General features: G+C 39.6%; 1 non-coding gene across 1 annotated transcript; it reads right to left on the bottom strand.

Annotated features, from left to right (window-relative positions):
• Window positions 1-14,249: 14,249 nt before the first annotated feature.
• On the bottom strand, window positions 14,250-14,356 carry LOC127683788 (U6 spliceosomal RNA). Its single transcript, XR_007977593.1, has one exon. It is a non-coding gene; the product is annotated as a U6 spliceosomal RNA (small nuclear RNA).
• Window positions 14,357-14,967: the final 611 nt, after the last annotated feature.

Below are 14,967 nucleotides of genomic sequence, written 5' to 3'. Positions count from 1 at the left end.
GTGTTCTCTGTCCTCTTTGTCCCTTATGTGTTGAACCCTGTGTAACCATTCTGTAACAAACACACACACACACACACACACACACACACACACACACTGCCTGATGTGCAATGTGAAGTCTGAGAGTTATTACTAGTAATTATTATTTCTAAGATTTGAACAAAAGAACCCCCTTTTGCCTCAGCCAGGGCTATCAGGGAAAATGGGACGATCTGGTAGATTGCTGCCAATGAAACCATTGTATCCTGTAAACTTATTGCTATTCAATAGTAATTTTGACATTGTGGAAAAAACAAATAGATATATCTGTGTTTCCAACAGAGAATGCTTATGGCATCATCACCCCACCAAAAAACAAAACAAAACAAAAAACCCATATGATGCACAACTTAGAGAAAGCATTCAAGGGACCAGGTTTGTTAAACATGAGGGCCTGTTATATTCAAAGGAAGACAATGATTAACAAACACCTGGTCACCCAGAAGGCTGGAGTGGATGTTGTCTGATAACCTGGTGATCTTTCTGCTATTCTATGGAGCCAGCCTTCCTGGACACCCTGCTCCCAACCCAAATCCTAGGCATTGTTTAGGCCCTAATACAGAGCTTTGTCTCTCAGAGAATAAAACCCATCCTTTTGAACAAGGCCCATGTGCTTTGCATTTTCCATCAGTAGAATTTACCCTTATTACAAACCCTTCCTCCTTAGACTCTTGCTCTGACCACTGTTTATCAGTCAATAGAATTCATTCTTATTGAAAAGATAGAGGTCTTACCATAGCCAGGGTCTGTGTTGATGTCCATGGCCCATGTGGTCCTCAAAGGTTGTGTAGATGCTCATGGTCTGTGCTGCCACCTGAATCCATCTTGATGTCCATGGGCCATGGGACCACTGGAGGCCATACTGAGTGACCTGCACTGCTACTGGAGGCCATGGTGGTGTCCAGGCCCATGTTCCCTTTGAGCGCCATAATTGGGTCCATAGTCCTACTGCAGCTGGGGTCTGTGTTGATGCTACGGTTCATGTTACTACCAAATGCCAAGAGGAGGTTCATGGCCTGTACTGCAGCCTGGAGCCATCTTGATATCTGAAGGCTGTGCTGGGGGCAAGAGACACATTGATGTGAAGCACCTGTGCTGCCACTGTGGGCCTTCTTTGGGTCTGTGGCCCTGCCATAGGCAGGAGCCATGTTTATTGTTTGTGCTATTGCCAGAGACCACGAGGAAGCCCATGATCCATGCTCCTACTGACTGTAAAGAGCAAGACAGCTCCTTTGGCTGTGATATTGATGACTGCAGGTGCACAGTTGAGAAAGAAAAACGTGGAAGGCTTCTGTGATGACCCCCACTCCCCCAAATCCAGCCCCTCCCCAAGTAGGAGCTAAAACAGGAAACCATCAAAGAGAACTCTTTAAAGTATGATAAGAATGCTGAAGTGTAGCTCTCCACAATTGGTGGTTTCTGGGTGTGAGAAGGGAAGGATTCAGTAATATTAAGAGTTTGACCACACTCCAGTGAGTGTAGAGATAACACAAATTGGACTTAGATTTTTCCTTCCTTCCTTCCTTCCTTCCTTCCTTCCTTCCTTCCTTCCTTCCTTCCTTAATTCCTTCCTTCCTTAATTCCTTCCTTCCTTCCTAATTCTTTCCTTCCCGAATTCTTTCTTTCCTTAATTTTTTCCTTTCTTTCTTTCTGTTTTTTCTTTCCTTCTTTTTTTTTATATTGGCTGGGTAGGACACAAAACAGGGATGGCGGGTGAATGATGTGAAATTCCCAAAGCATCAATAAAATATTGTGATGAAAAAATAATGAAAAGAGGTCACAGGTACTTTGCTAGGAAATTTCTATGTAGCTATGCCTAATCCTTTGTTGAAAAAATTGTCATGTCTTTTTTCAAAAGCTTTATTGTGCTTATTAAATATGTAAGAAAAATAAGCCCTGAGGTCAGACTCTAGAAGTTTTGATCCAGCACCTGCTATAGTGCTAACCTGAGTTTCATTTTTCACCTTGTGGATATTATCTCCTGACCATGATGCTTACAGGGTTCACCACAAAAGCCAATAAACTTTTGTTTATGGGGAACACTTTTCTTTGAATTAAAAAAATGTTTATCCCATTTCTTCAAGCTCAGACTTGAATAAGCCTATTTTTCCCATCAACCTTTGATTCTAATGTGATTCAGCAGAGACAATGGGGAACAAGACTTCATGATCCAATAACCGTAGGAGTGTCTCTAACTGTGACAGTGTTTATTTATATGAAAGAATGTAGCTGACGGGCTTACCTCTTTATAAAACAGCAGCTGCCTATGGGACAGTTTCCACAGAGCCAGCATACAGAAGCTGATTAAGGCAACTGCTTTGTCCCAGGTTCCATGACAAGCTGGCAGAACTTGGTAGCATTATTCACTTGATACTAGTCTTAAAGGCACAGAAGATGCAGAATGGAGGACTTCACTCTATGACTTCTGAAAGCAGCTGAAGCCAAGTAATACACGGCAAGAGCAGAGTTCCGGCAAAGAGGCCTGGGGAGGCCATTGTGTAAAGAAGTGAAGTATTGTTTTTTTTTTTTTAATCAAAATCTCAATCGCTTTTGATCAATTTCATCAATAACAATTTGGTAACCAAATGCTGGAGTAAAAGCCTGCTAGCTCAGAAAGGCAGAGAAAGTGTGCAGCCGATCTTCCTCCTCAGATGTCATCCTGAGAGAAAAAGCAAGTTCTCCTCTCCTCACCATCTCAAAAACCCTTCAAACTGAATGTCTCTCTTTTCTACTTCCTGTGTGACTTTCTATTCATCCTTTATATCCACCCTCACTATCCATTCTCCTGACTCCCTCTTACTCTCCATGTTTTTCCCTCTGTTCACTCCTTGTCAACTAGCTGCTTACTCTGCCTCTTGACCTATGGTTGACTTTATTTAATCCTGTTTACAATAAACAGAAAGCTCTTGGATTATAGGTATGTGCTAGGGCTAAGCCACATCACAACTAGAAACAGGATTTTCTAGTTAATAACATAATCTCAGGGTTCACAGTGTGATCAAATATCCTACAACAGTGAGGGTCTTATTGGATAACCAGCATGTTGGGTGTGCTGGGACAAAAGGATACCTATCAATAAGATTGCTACAAAGTGGAGATGACCAAGAGGGAGACTATGTGTGCTGGAGATGGCTGAATTGGAGGGGTGGGTATTCCCAAGCCCTTTGTACCTCAACCATTTTCACCATAATCTCCAGGTGCTGGCTAAGGAGCTACAGGAGTTGACATCTTCTCTAGTAGATTTTGGTCTTGCTTTCATTCAACCATCCCTTTCTATGCTCATATCTTCACTTTGGAATGAGAATGTTTACTCTGTGCCATTATATATTGGAATTAACTGTTTTTTTTTTATTTTATAGGAATTCACAGCTAAAAGACTTAGAACTTTTTGAAAGGATTTGAACAATTAATGTCTATGGGAAATTTTTTTTTAGAAATATTTTTTTTATTTGATATGTTCTTTATTTACATTTCAAGTGATTTTCCCTTTCCTGGATCCCCCTTCCCTGAAAGTCCTATATGCCCTCTTCCCTCCCCTTGTTTCCCAATCCAACCCTTCCCACTTTCCTGTCCTGGTATTCTCCTACACTGCTGCACTGAGCCTTTCCAGGATCAGGGGCCACTCCTTCCTTCTTCTTGGGCATCATTTGATATGTGAATTGTGTCTTGGGTATTCCAAGCTTCTAGGCTAATATCTGCTTATCAGTGAGTGCATGAGTGTTCTTTTGAGATTGGGTTACCTCACTTATGATGATGTTCTCCGGTTCCATCTATTTGTCTAAGAATTTCATGACTTCCTTGTTTCTAATGACAGAATAGTACTCCATTGTGTATATATACCACATTTTATGTATCCATTGATCCGTTGAGGGACATCTGGGTTCTTTCCAGCTTCTGGCTATTATAAATAGGGCTGCTATGAACATAGTGGAGCATGTATCCTTATTACATGCTGGGGAATCCTCTGGGTATATGCCCAGGATGGTATAGCAGGGTCCTCAGGAAGTGTCATGTCCAGTTTTCTGAGGAACCGACAGACTGATTCCCAAAGTGGTTGCACCATCTTGCAATCCCACCAGCAGTGGAGGAGTGTTCCTCTTTCTCCACATCCTCACCAACACCTGCTGTCTCCTGAGTTTTTGACCTTAGCCATTCTGACTGGTGTGAAGTGAAATCTCAGGGTTGTTTTGATTTGCATTTCCCTAATGATTAATGATGTTGAACATTTCTTAAGGTGTTTCTCAGCTCTCCAAAGTTCTTCATGTGAAAATTCTTTGTTTAGCTCCATACCCCACTTTTTAATGGGGTTATTTGGTTCTCTGGGTTCTACTTTCTTGAGTTCTTTTTATTCATTAGATATTAGCCCTCTGTCAGATTTAGGGTTGGTGAAGATCCTTTCCCAGTCTGTTGGTTGACGTTTTGTCCTTTTGATGGTGTCCTTTGCCTTACAGAAACTTTGTAGTTTTATGAGGTCCCATTTGTCAATTCTTGATCTTAGAGCATAAGCTATTGGTGTTCTATTCAGGAACTTTTCCCCTGTGCCCACGTCCTCAAGGGTCTTCCCCAGTTTCTTTTCGATTAGTTTCAGTGTGTCAGGTTTTATGTGGAGGTCCTTGAGCCATTTGGAGTTGAGCTTGGTACAAGGAGATAAGAATGGATCGATGCACATTTCTTCTGCATGCTGACCTCCAATTGAACCAGTACCATTTGTTGAAAAGACTATCTTTTTTTCTACTGGATGCTTTCAGCTCCTTTGTCAAAGACCAAGTGACCATAGGTGTGTTGGTTCATTTCTGGGTCTTCAATCCTATTCCATTGATCTGCTTGCCTGACATTGTACCAATACCATGCAGTTTTTATCACTATTGCTCTGTAGTAGAGTTTAAAGTCTGGGATACTGAATCCCCCTGAAGTTCTTTTACTGTTGAGAATAGTTTTAGCTATCCTGTGTTTTTTGTTATTCCAGATGAATTTGAGAATTGCTCTTTCTAGCTCTATGAAGAACTGGGTTGGGATTTTTATGGGGATAGCATTGAATCTGTAGATTGCCTTTGGCAAGATGGCCATTTTAACTATATTAATCCTGCCAATCCACGAGCATGGAAGATTTTTCCATTTTCTGAGATCTTCTTCGATTTCCTTCTTCAGAGATCTGAAGTTCTTGTCATATAGGTCTTTCACTTGTTTGGTTAGAGTCACCCCAAGATACTTTATGCTGTTTGTAGCTATTGTGAAGGGGGTCATTTCCCTAATTTCTTTCTCAGTCTGCTTATCCTTTGAATATATAAAGGCTACTGATTTGCTTGCATTGATTTTGTAGCCAGCCACTTTGCTGAAGTTGTTTATCAGTTGTAGGAGTTCTCTAGTAGAGTTTTTAGGGTCACTTAAGTATATGATCATCTATACTTAAGTGATAGATAGATATCATCTGCAAATAGTGATAGTTTGACATCTTTCTTTCCAATTTGTATCCCTTTGACTTCCTTATGTTGTCTAATTGCTCTAGCTAGGACTTCAAGAACTATATTGAAAAAATATGGAGAGAGGGGGAAGCCTTGTCTAGTCCCTGATTTTAGTGGGATTGCCTCAAGTTTCTCTCCATTTAGTTTGATGTTGGCTACTGGTTTGCTGTATATTGCTTTTACTATGTTTAGATATGGGCCTTGAATTCCTGTCCTTTCCAAGACTTTTAGCATGAAAGGATTCTGAATTTTGTCAAATGCTTTTTCAGCATCTAATGAAATGTTCATGTGGTTTTTTTCTTTGAGTTTGTTTATGTAGTGGATAGCATTTATGGATTTCCTTATATTGAACCATCCCTGCATCCCTGGGATGAAGCCTACTTGATCATGGTGGATGATCGTTTTTATGTGTTCTTGGATTCGATGGGCAAGAATTTTATTTAGTATTTTTGCATCGATATTCATAAGGGAAATTGGCCTGAAATTCTCTTTCTTAGTTGGATCTTTGTGTGGTTTTGGTATCAGCATAATAGTGGCTTCGAAGAAGGAGTTGGGTAGTGTTCCTTCTGTTTCTATTTGGTGGAAACGTTTGAAGAGTATTGGTGTTAAGTCTTCTTTGAAGGTCTGATAGAATTCTGCACTGAAACCATCTGGTCCTGTGCTTTTTTTTGGTCGGAAGCCTATCTATGACCCCTTCTATTTCTTTAGGGGTTATAGGTCTGTTTAGATGGTCTATTTGATCCTGGTTTAATTTTGGTATTTGGTATCTGTCTAAGAAAATGTCCATTTCCTCCAGATTCTCCAGTTGTGTTGAGTATAGGTTTTTGTAGTAGGATCTGATGATTTTTTGAATTTCCTCAGTTTCTGTTGTAATATATCCGTTTTCATTTCTAATTTTGTTAATTTGGATACTTTCTCTGTGCCCTTTGGTTAGTCTGGCTAAGGGTTTATCTATCTTGTTGATTTTTTCAAAGATCCAGCTTTTGGTTTTGTTGATTCTTTGTATGGTTCTCTTGGTTTCTTCTGTAACCCATTTTTAAGGGGGATATTTGGCTCTCTGGAGTCTACCTTCTTGAGTTCTTTGTATATCTTGGATATAAGCCCTTTGTCAGATGCAGTGTTGGTAAAGATCTTTTCCAAATTTGTTGGGTGCCTTTTGTTCTTTTGACAATGTTCTTTGCCTTACAGAAACTTTGTAGTTTTATGAGGTCCCATTTGTCTATTCTTGATCTTACAGCATAAGCTATTGGTGTTCTGTTGAGGAAATTTTCCCTTGTGGCCATGTCCTCAAGGGTCTTCCCCAGTTTCTTTTCTATTAGTTTCAGTTTGTCTGGTTTTATGTGGAGGTTCTTGATCTACTTGGATTTGAGCTTAGTACAAGGAGATAAGAATGGATCAATTTGCATTCTTTTGCATGCTGACCTCCAGTTGAACCAGCACCATTTGTTGAAAAGGCTATCTTTTTTCCACTGAATGGTTGTAGCTTCTTTATCAAAGATCAAGTGACCATAATTCTGTTGGTTCATTTCCGGGTCTTCAATTCTATTTCATTGATCTGCCTGTCTGTCACTGTACCAATACTAAGTGGTTTTTAACACTATTGCTCTGTAGTACTGCTTGAGGTCGGGGATACTGATTACCCCAGAAGTTCTTTTACTGTAGAGAATAGTTTTAGCTATCCTGGGTTTTTTGTTATTGCAGATGAATTTGAGAATTGTTCTTTTTAAGTCTATGAAGAATTGAGTTGGGATTTTGATGGGGATTGCATTGAATCTGTAGATTGCTTTTGGCAAGATGGCCATTTTTACTATATTAATCCCGCCAGTCCAAGAGCATGGAAGATTTTTTTCCATCTTTTGAGGTTTTCTTCGATTTTTTTCTTCAAAGACTTGAAGTTCCTGTCATACAGATCTTTCAGTTGTTTGGTTAGAGTCACATCAAGATACTTTATATTGTTTGTGGCTATTGTGAAGGGTGTCATTTCCCTAATTTCTTTCTCAGCCTGTTTATCTTTGAGTATGGGAAGGCTACTGATTTGCTTGAGTTAATTTTACATCCAGCCACTTTGCTGAAGTTGTTTATCAGCTGTAGTTCTCTGGTAGAGTTTTTGGTTCTCTTACGTATGCTATCATATCATCAGCAAATAGTGATAATCTGACTTCTTTTTTTCCAGTTGTATCCCTTTGACCTCCTTTTGTTGTCTAATTGCTCTGGCTATAACTTCAGGTATTATATTGAATATATATGTAGAGAGAGAGCAACCTTGTTGCTTCAAGTTTCTCTCCATTTAGTTTGATGTTATCTACTAGTTTGCTGTATATTGCTTTTATTATGTTTAGGTATGGGCCTTGAATTCCTGTTCTTTCCAAGACCTTTAACATGAAAGGATGCTGAATTTTATCAAATGATTTTTCAGTATCTATTGAAATGACCATGTGGTTTTTTTTCTTTGAGTTTGTTTATGTAGTGGATTACATTGATGGATTTCCATATATTGAACCATCCCTGCATCCCTGAGATGAAGCCTACTTGATCATGGTAAATGATTGTTTTGATGTGTTCTTGGATTCAGTTGCCAAGAATTTTATTGAGTATTTTTGCATCAATATTTATAAGGGAAATTGGTTTAAGGTTCTCTTTTTTTGTTGGATCATTGTGTGGTTTTGGTATCAGCAAAATTGTGGCTTCATAGAAGGAGTTGGGTAATGTTCCGTCTGTTTCTATTTTGTGGAATAGTTTGAAGAGTATTGGCATTAGGTTTCCTTTGAATGTCTGATAGAATTCTGCACTAAAGCCATCTGGTCCTGTGCTTTTTTTTGGTTGGGAGACTGTCAATGACCACTTCTATTTCTTTAGGGCTTATGGGACAATTTAGATGGTCTATCTGATCCTGATTACATTTTAGTACTTGGTATCTGTCTAGGAAACTGCCCATTTCATCCAGATTTTCCAGTTTTGTTGAGTATAGGCTTTTGTAGTATGATATGATAATTTTTTGGATTTTCTCAGTTTCTGTTGTTATTTCACCCTTTTCATTTCCGATTTTGTTAATTTGGGTACTGACTCTGTGCCCTCTGGTTAGTCTGGCTAAAGGTTTATCTATCTTATTGATTTTCTCAAAGAACCAGCTCCTGCTTTTGTTGATTCTTTGTATAGCTCTTTTTGTTTTAACATGGTTGTCTTCAGCCCTGAGTTTCATGATTTCCTGCCTTCTACTCCTCTTGCGTGTATTAGCTTCTTTTTGTTCTAAGGTTTTCAGGTGTTCTGTTAAACTGCTAGTGTATGCTCTCTCCAGCTTCTTTTTGGAGGCACTTAGCGCTATGAGTTTTCCTCTTAGCACTGCGTTCATTATGTCCCATAAATTTGGGTATGTTGTGCCTTCATTTCCATTAAATTCTAAAAAGTCTTTGATTTCTTTCCTTATTTCTTCCTTGACCAAGGTATCACTGAGTAGAGAATTGTTTAGCTTCCATGTGTATGTGGGCTTTTTGTTGTTTTTGTTGCTATTGAAGACCACCCTTATTCCATAGTGATCTGATAGGAGGCATGAAATTAGTCCGATCATCTGATTGTCTTATATCTGTTGAGGTCTGTTTTGTGACCAATTATATGGTCAATTTTTGAAGAAGGTACCATGAGGTGCTGAGAAGAATGTATATTCTTTTGATTTAGGATGAAATGTTCTATAGATATCTATTAAGTCCATTTGGTCCAAAACTTCTATTAGTTTCACTGTGCTTCCATTTAGTTTGTGTTTCCCTGATCTGTCCATTGAAGAGAGTGGAGTGTTTAAATCTGCCACAATTATTGTGTGGGGTGTGATGTGTGCTTTAAGCTTTAGTAAGGTTTCCTTTACGAATGCATGTGCCCTTGCATTTGGGGCATAGATGTCCAAAATTGAGAGTGCTTCCTGGTAGATTTTTCCTTTGATAAGTATAAAGTGGCCTTCTGTATCTTTTTTTGATGACTTTTGGTTGAAAGTCTATTTTATCTGATATTAGAATGGCTACTCCAACTTCTTTCCTGGGACCATTTGCTTGGAAAGTTGTTTTCCAGCCTTTTACTCTTAGGTAATGTTTGTATTTGACACTGAGATGTGTTTCCTGTATGCAGCAAAATGCTGGGTCTTGTTTACGTTTCCAGTCTGTTAGTCTACGTCTTTTTATTGGGGAATTGAGTCCATTGATGTTAAGAGATATTAAGGAATAGTGATTGCTGCTTCCTGCTGTTTTGGATGTAATTTTTATGTTTGTGTGTTTATCTTCTTTTGGGTTTGTTGAAAGAAGATTACTTTCTTGCTTTTTCTTTTGTGTAGTTTCCCTCCTTTTGTTGGTGTTTTCCATTCATTGTCCTTTGAATGGCTGGATTTGTGGAAAGATACTGCATAAATTTGTTTTTGTCATGAAAAACCTTGGTTTCTCCATCTATGGTAATTGAGAGATTTGCTAGATATAGCGGTTTGGGTTGGCATTTGTCTTCCCTTAGGGTCTGCATGGTGTCTGCCCAGGCTCTTCTGGCTTTCATAGTCTCTGGTGAGAAATCTGGAGTAATTCTGAGAGGACTACCTTTTTATGTAACTTGACCTTTTTCCCTTACTGCTTTCAATATTCTTTCTTTGTTTAGTACATTTGGTGTTTTAATTATTATGTGACAGGATGAATTTCTTTTCTTGTCAAATCTATTTGGAGTTCTGTAGGCTTCTTATATGTTCGTGGGTATCTCTTTCTTTAGGTTAGGGAAGTTTTCTTCTATAATTTTGTTGAAGACGTTTATTGTCCCTTTAAGTTGGAATTCTTCACTCTCTTCTATACCTATAATCCTTAGGTTTGGTCTTCTCATTTTGTCCTGGATTTCCTGGATATTTTGGGTCAGGAGCTTTTTTGCATTTTTCATTTTCTTTGACGATTGTATCAATGCTTTCTATGGTATCTTCTGCATCTGAGATTCTCTCTTTTATCTCTTGTATTCTGTTGTTGATGCTTGGATCCATGACTCCTGACTTATTTCCTAGGTTTTCTATGTCCTGAGTTGTCTCCCATTGTGATTTTGTTATTGTTTCTACCTCCTTCTTTAGATCCTGGATGGCTTTAATTCCTTCACTTGTTTTTGTTGTGTTTTCTCTTAGTTCTTCAAGGGCTTCTCACTGTTTACTTGTGTTCTTTTGTATTTCTTTAAGGGAGTTATTTATGTCCTTGAAGCCTTCCATGATACCCTCCATCAGCATCATGACCTGTGATTTTAAATCCAAATCTTGCTTTCCTGGTGTGTTGGGGTATCCAGGACTTGCTGTTGTGGGAGACTTGGGTTCAGATGGTGCCATATTGCCTTGATTTCTGTTAGCAACATTCCCATATTTGCCTTTTGCTATCTGGTTATCTCTGGTGTTAGTTGGGCCTGATGTCACTGGCTGGAGCTTGCCCTTCCCAAGTGTGTGCCTGCAGGCCTATCTCAGCATCCCTAGGTGAGCTGCTTTCTCCTGGCACAAACTGCTATGGTGCTGCAGTTCTTGGGTGCAGGTCGAGTCCTGGTGTCGTGTGTCCCAAGTGATCCTCTACTCTGGTGAAACCTGCCTACCAATCTGTTGGACAGTCACAGAAGCAAAGATGGTAGCCGAGACCCACTCTCTTGTAGTTGTATTTGGGTATATACCTCTATGGCCCCGATCAGCTCTGGATGCAGGCTGTGCTGGTTGTTTCCTCCTCACTGGCTGCTGGGTGTAGAGCTGGCTTTCGGCACTGCTTGGAGATGGCACACTGTGGCTGAGGGTGTTCCTGATCTGGAGGCAGAAACCGGAAGGCTCTTGCCAGAGGTCTCCAGACTGCAGGGCCGTCTCACCTGTGCAGGCTGCCTTTTCCTTGCTGGCTGCTGGGTGTATAGCAGGCTTCCTGCACTGCTTGGAGAGGACGATCTGTGGCTGAGGGTGTTCCAATCCAGAAGCAGAAACCGGAAGGCTCTTGCCAGAAGCCTCTGGACTAGATCTTCCGATCTGCAGGCCTAGACTCACCTGTGCAGACTGCCTCTTCCTCGCTGGCTGCTAGGTATATAGCTGGCTTCCTGCACTGCTTGGAGATGGCGTGCTGTGGCCGAGCGTGTTCCTGATCCAGAGCCTATGGGAACTTTTAAAGTTGGACTGAATATACCTATATGTCTGCTCATGAGCCTATGCAAGGGATGGAAGACTTCATTTAAAAGTAATCTGTATGGATATCAAGTTGGCAAGAGGCAGGTTGCATTTATCAGGGAGATGGGGCTCTGAGCATGCCTGTAGGAGATTATCTTGATTATGGTCATTGATAACTCAACTTAATTGAAGGAGGTACCATCTACTAGGCAGGGGATCCTGGACTGTAATACATAAAATGGAGAGGACAAGCAGGTAACTAGGATATATTCATTCTCTGCTCCTATGTGACCAGAGATAGTTTGTCTTCTCTGCCATCTTGAATTGCACCCCTGAAATGTAAGCCAAGATAAACACTTTCTCCAAATAACTTTTTGTTACCACATCTTTTCACTGCTACAATAAAATAGGCCAAGATATTAACCTACTTTATAGGAATGAACTAAGTCACTTACCTATTTCCCTAGGTCACATGGCTGATAAGAGGAAGAACCAAGGTGCATCATGGCCAGGAAACTTTGACTGTCTCAGAGAACACAATAGGCACAGAATTTTTATTTTTTTTTATTTTTTTATTTTTTATGGTTTTCTTTTTTTAATTTTTTCTTTATTGATATATTTTTTATTTACATTTCAAATGATTTCCCCTTTTCTGGGTCCCCACTCCCCGAAAGTCCCATAAGCTCTCCTCCCTCCCCCTGTTCCTCCATCTACCCCTTCCCACTTCCCTGTTCTGGTATTCCCCTATACTGTTGCACTGAGTCTTTCCAGAACCAGAGGCCACTCCTCCATTCTTTTTGGACCTCATTTAATATGTGGATTATGTCTTGGGTACTCAAAGTTTCTAGGCTAATATCCACTTATCAGTGAGTGCATACCATGATTGATCTTTTGAGACTGTGTTACCTCACTTAGTATGATGTTCTCCAGTTCTATCCGTTTGTCTAAGAATTTCATGAATTCATTGTTTCTAATGGCTGAATAGTACTCCATTGTGTAAATATACCACATTTTTTGTATCCATTCCTCCATTGAGGGATACCTGGGTTCTTTCCAGCTTCTGGCTACTACAAATAGGGCTGCTATGAACATAATGGAGCATATGTCTTTATTGCATGCTGAAGAATCCTCTGGGTATATGCCCAGGAGTGGTATAGCAGGTTCCTCAGGAAGTGTCATGCCCAGTTTTCTGAGGAACCGACAGACTGATTCCCAAAGTGGTTGCACCATCTTGCAATCCCACCAGCAGTGGAGGAGTGTTCCTCTTTCCATATCCTCGACAACACCTGCTGTCTCCTGAGTTTTTGACCTTAACCATTCTGACTGGTGTCAAAATTTTGAGGTGAAATCTTGGGGTTGTTTTGATTTGCATTTCCCTAATGATTAATGATGTTGAACATTTCTTAAGGTATTTCTCAGCCCTCCGAAGTTCTTTATGTGAAAATTCTTTGTTTAGCTCCATACCCCCACTTTTTAATGGGGTTATTTGGTTCTCTGGGTTCTACCTTCTTGAGTTCTTTGTATATATTAGATATTAGCTCTCTGTCTGATTTAGGGTTGGTGAAGATCCTTTCCCGATGTTGGTTGACATTTTGTCCCTTTGACAGTGTCCTTTGCCTTACAGAAACTTTGTAGTTTTATGAGGTCCCATTTGTCAATTCTTGACCTTAGAGCGTAAGCTATTGGTGTTCTATTCAGGAACTTTTCCCCTGTGCCCATGTCCTCAAGGGTCTTCCCCAGTTTCTTTTCTATTAGTTTCAGTGTGTCAGGTTTTATGTGGAGGTCCTTGAGCCATTTGGAGTTGAGCTTAGTACAAGGAGATAAGAATGAATTGATTCGCATTCTTCTGCACGCTGACCTCCAATTGAACCAGCATCATTTGTTGAAAAGACTATCTTTTTTCCACTGGATGCTTTCAGCTCCTTTGTCAAAGATCAAGTGACCATAGGTGTGTTGGTTCATTTCTGGGTCTTCAACCCTATTCCCTTGATCTGCTTGCCAGACATTGTACCAATACCATGCAGTGTTTATCACTATTGCTCTGTTGTAAAGTTTGAGGTCTGAGATACTGAATCCCCTTGAAGTTCTTTTACTGTTGAGAATAGTTTTAGCTATCCTGGGTTTTTTGTTATTCCAGATGAATTTGAGAATTGCTCTTTCCAGCTCTATGAAGAACTGGGTTGGGATTTTTATGGGGATAGCATTGAATCTGTAGATTGCCTTTGGCAAGATGGTCATTTTAACTATCTTAATCCTGCCAATCCACAAGCATCAAAGATTTTTCCATTTTCTAAGATCTTCTTCGATTTCCTTCTTCAGAGATCTGAAGTTCTTGTCATATAGGTCTTTCATTTATTTGGTTAGAGTCACCCCAAGATACTTTATGCTGTTTGTGGCTATTGTGAAAGGTGTCATTTCCCTAATTTCTTTCTCAGTCTGCTTATCCTTTGAGTATATAAAGGCTACTGATTTGCTTGCATTGATTTTGTAGCCAGTCACTTTGTTGAAGTTGTTTATCAGCTGTAGGAGTTCTCTAGTAGAGTTTTTTAGGTCACTTAAGTATATTATCATATCATCTGCAAATAGTGATAGTTTGACTTCTTCCTTTCCAATTTGTATCCCTTTGAAAAAATATGGAATGCTTCACAAATTTGTGTGTCATCCTTGTGCAGGGGCCATGCTAATCTTCTCTGTATCATTCCAATTTTAGTTTATGTGCTGCCAAATTGAGCACTAGGCACAGAATTTTGTTGGTCTTCCAAATTTATAAGATAAAGCCCTGATTCCTGGTGTGATAGTATTTTAAGGTCAACTGCCAATGTGTTCTCAATGTAGACTCATCTACAGTTTCTGATAATTGTGATCTTCACGTAAATATTTCAAGTGAAGCACAGTGTGATATAGAATATGACATATAGAGAGTATAAGACACAGTTAGGTCCAGTAGAGTACACTCTCAAAAGGTGAGTGGACAATGCGGAAATGGCTCTTCATGCCAAACTACATTTTAGAAAGGCATCCTGTTATTTCTCTAGAACAAGCAGACTTTCTAAAGAATTTTGTTCTGTGCAGTAAGTTGACTATCCTACTTAGTTTGAATTTTATATGAAGGGGTGCAAGTGTGTTATTATTCATTAGAAAACCTCTTGCTAGATAAAAAGGAGGAAACTGGAAATAATCACATTAAATGTCTCAGTCAGACAAGAAATCTCAGAAAGACAAGCATCAAATATTTTTCCTCATTTATGGTATCTGAACACTATGAATATGAGGAATCAAACATGTAATGATGCTATGAAAACAGAAGCAGGAAGCTGGAGAATGGCTTAGCTCTTAAGCGACTAT

Source organism: Apodemus sylvaticus, chromosome 4 (genome assembly GCF_947179515.1).
Source record: "Apodemus sylvaticus chromosome 4, mApoSyl1.1, whole genome shotgun sequence".
Classification (NCBI taxonomy): domain Eukaryota; kingdom Metazoa; phylum Chordata; class Mammalia; order Rodentia; family Muridae; genus Apodemus; species Apodemus sylvaticus.
Note: the sequence above shows the minus strand (reverse complement) of the source record. Positions and strands in the feature narration are given on the sequence as shown.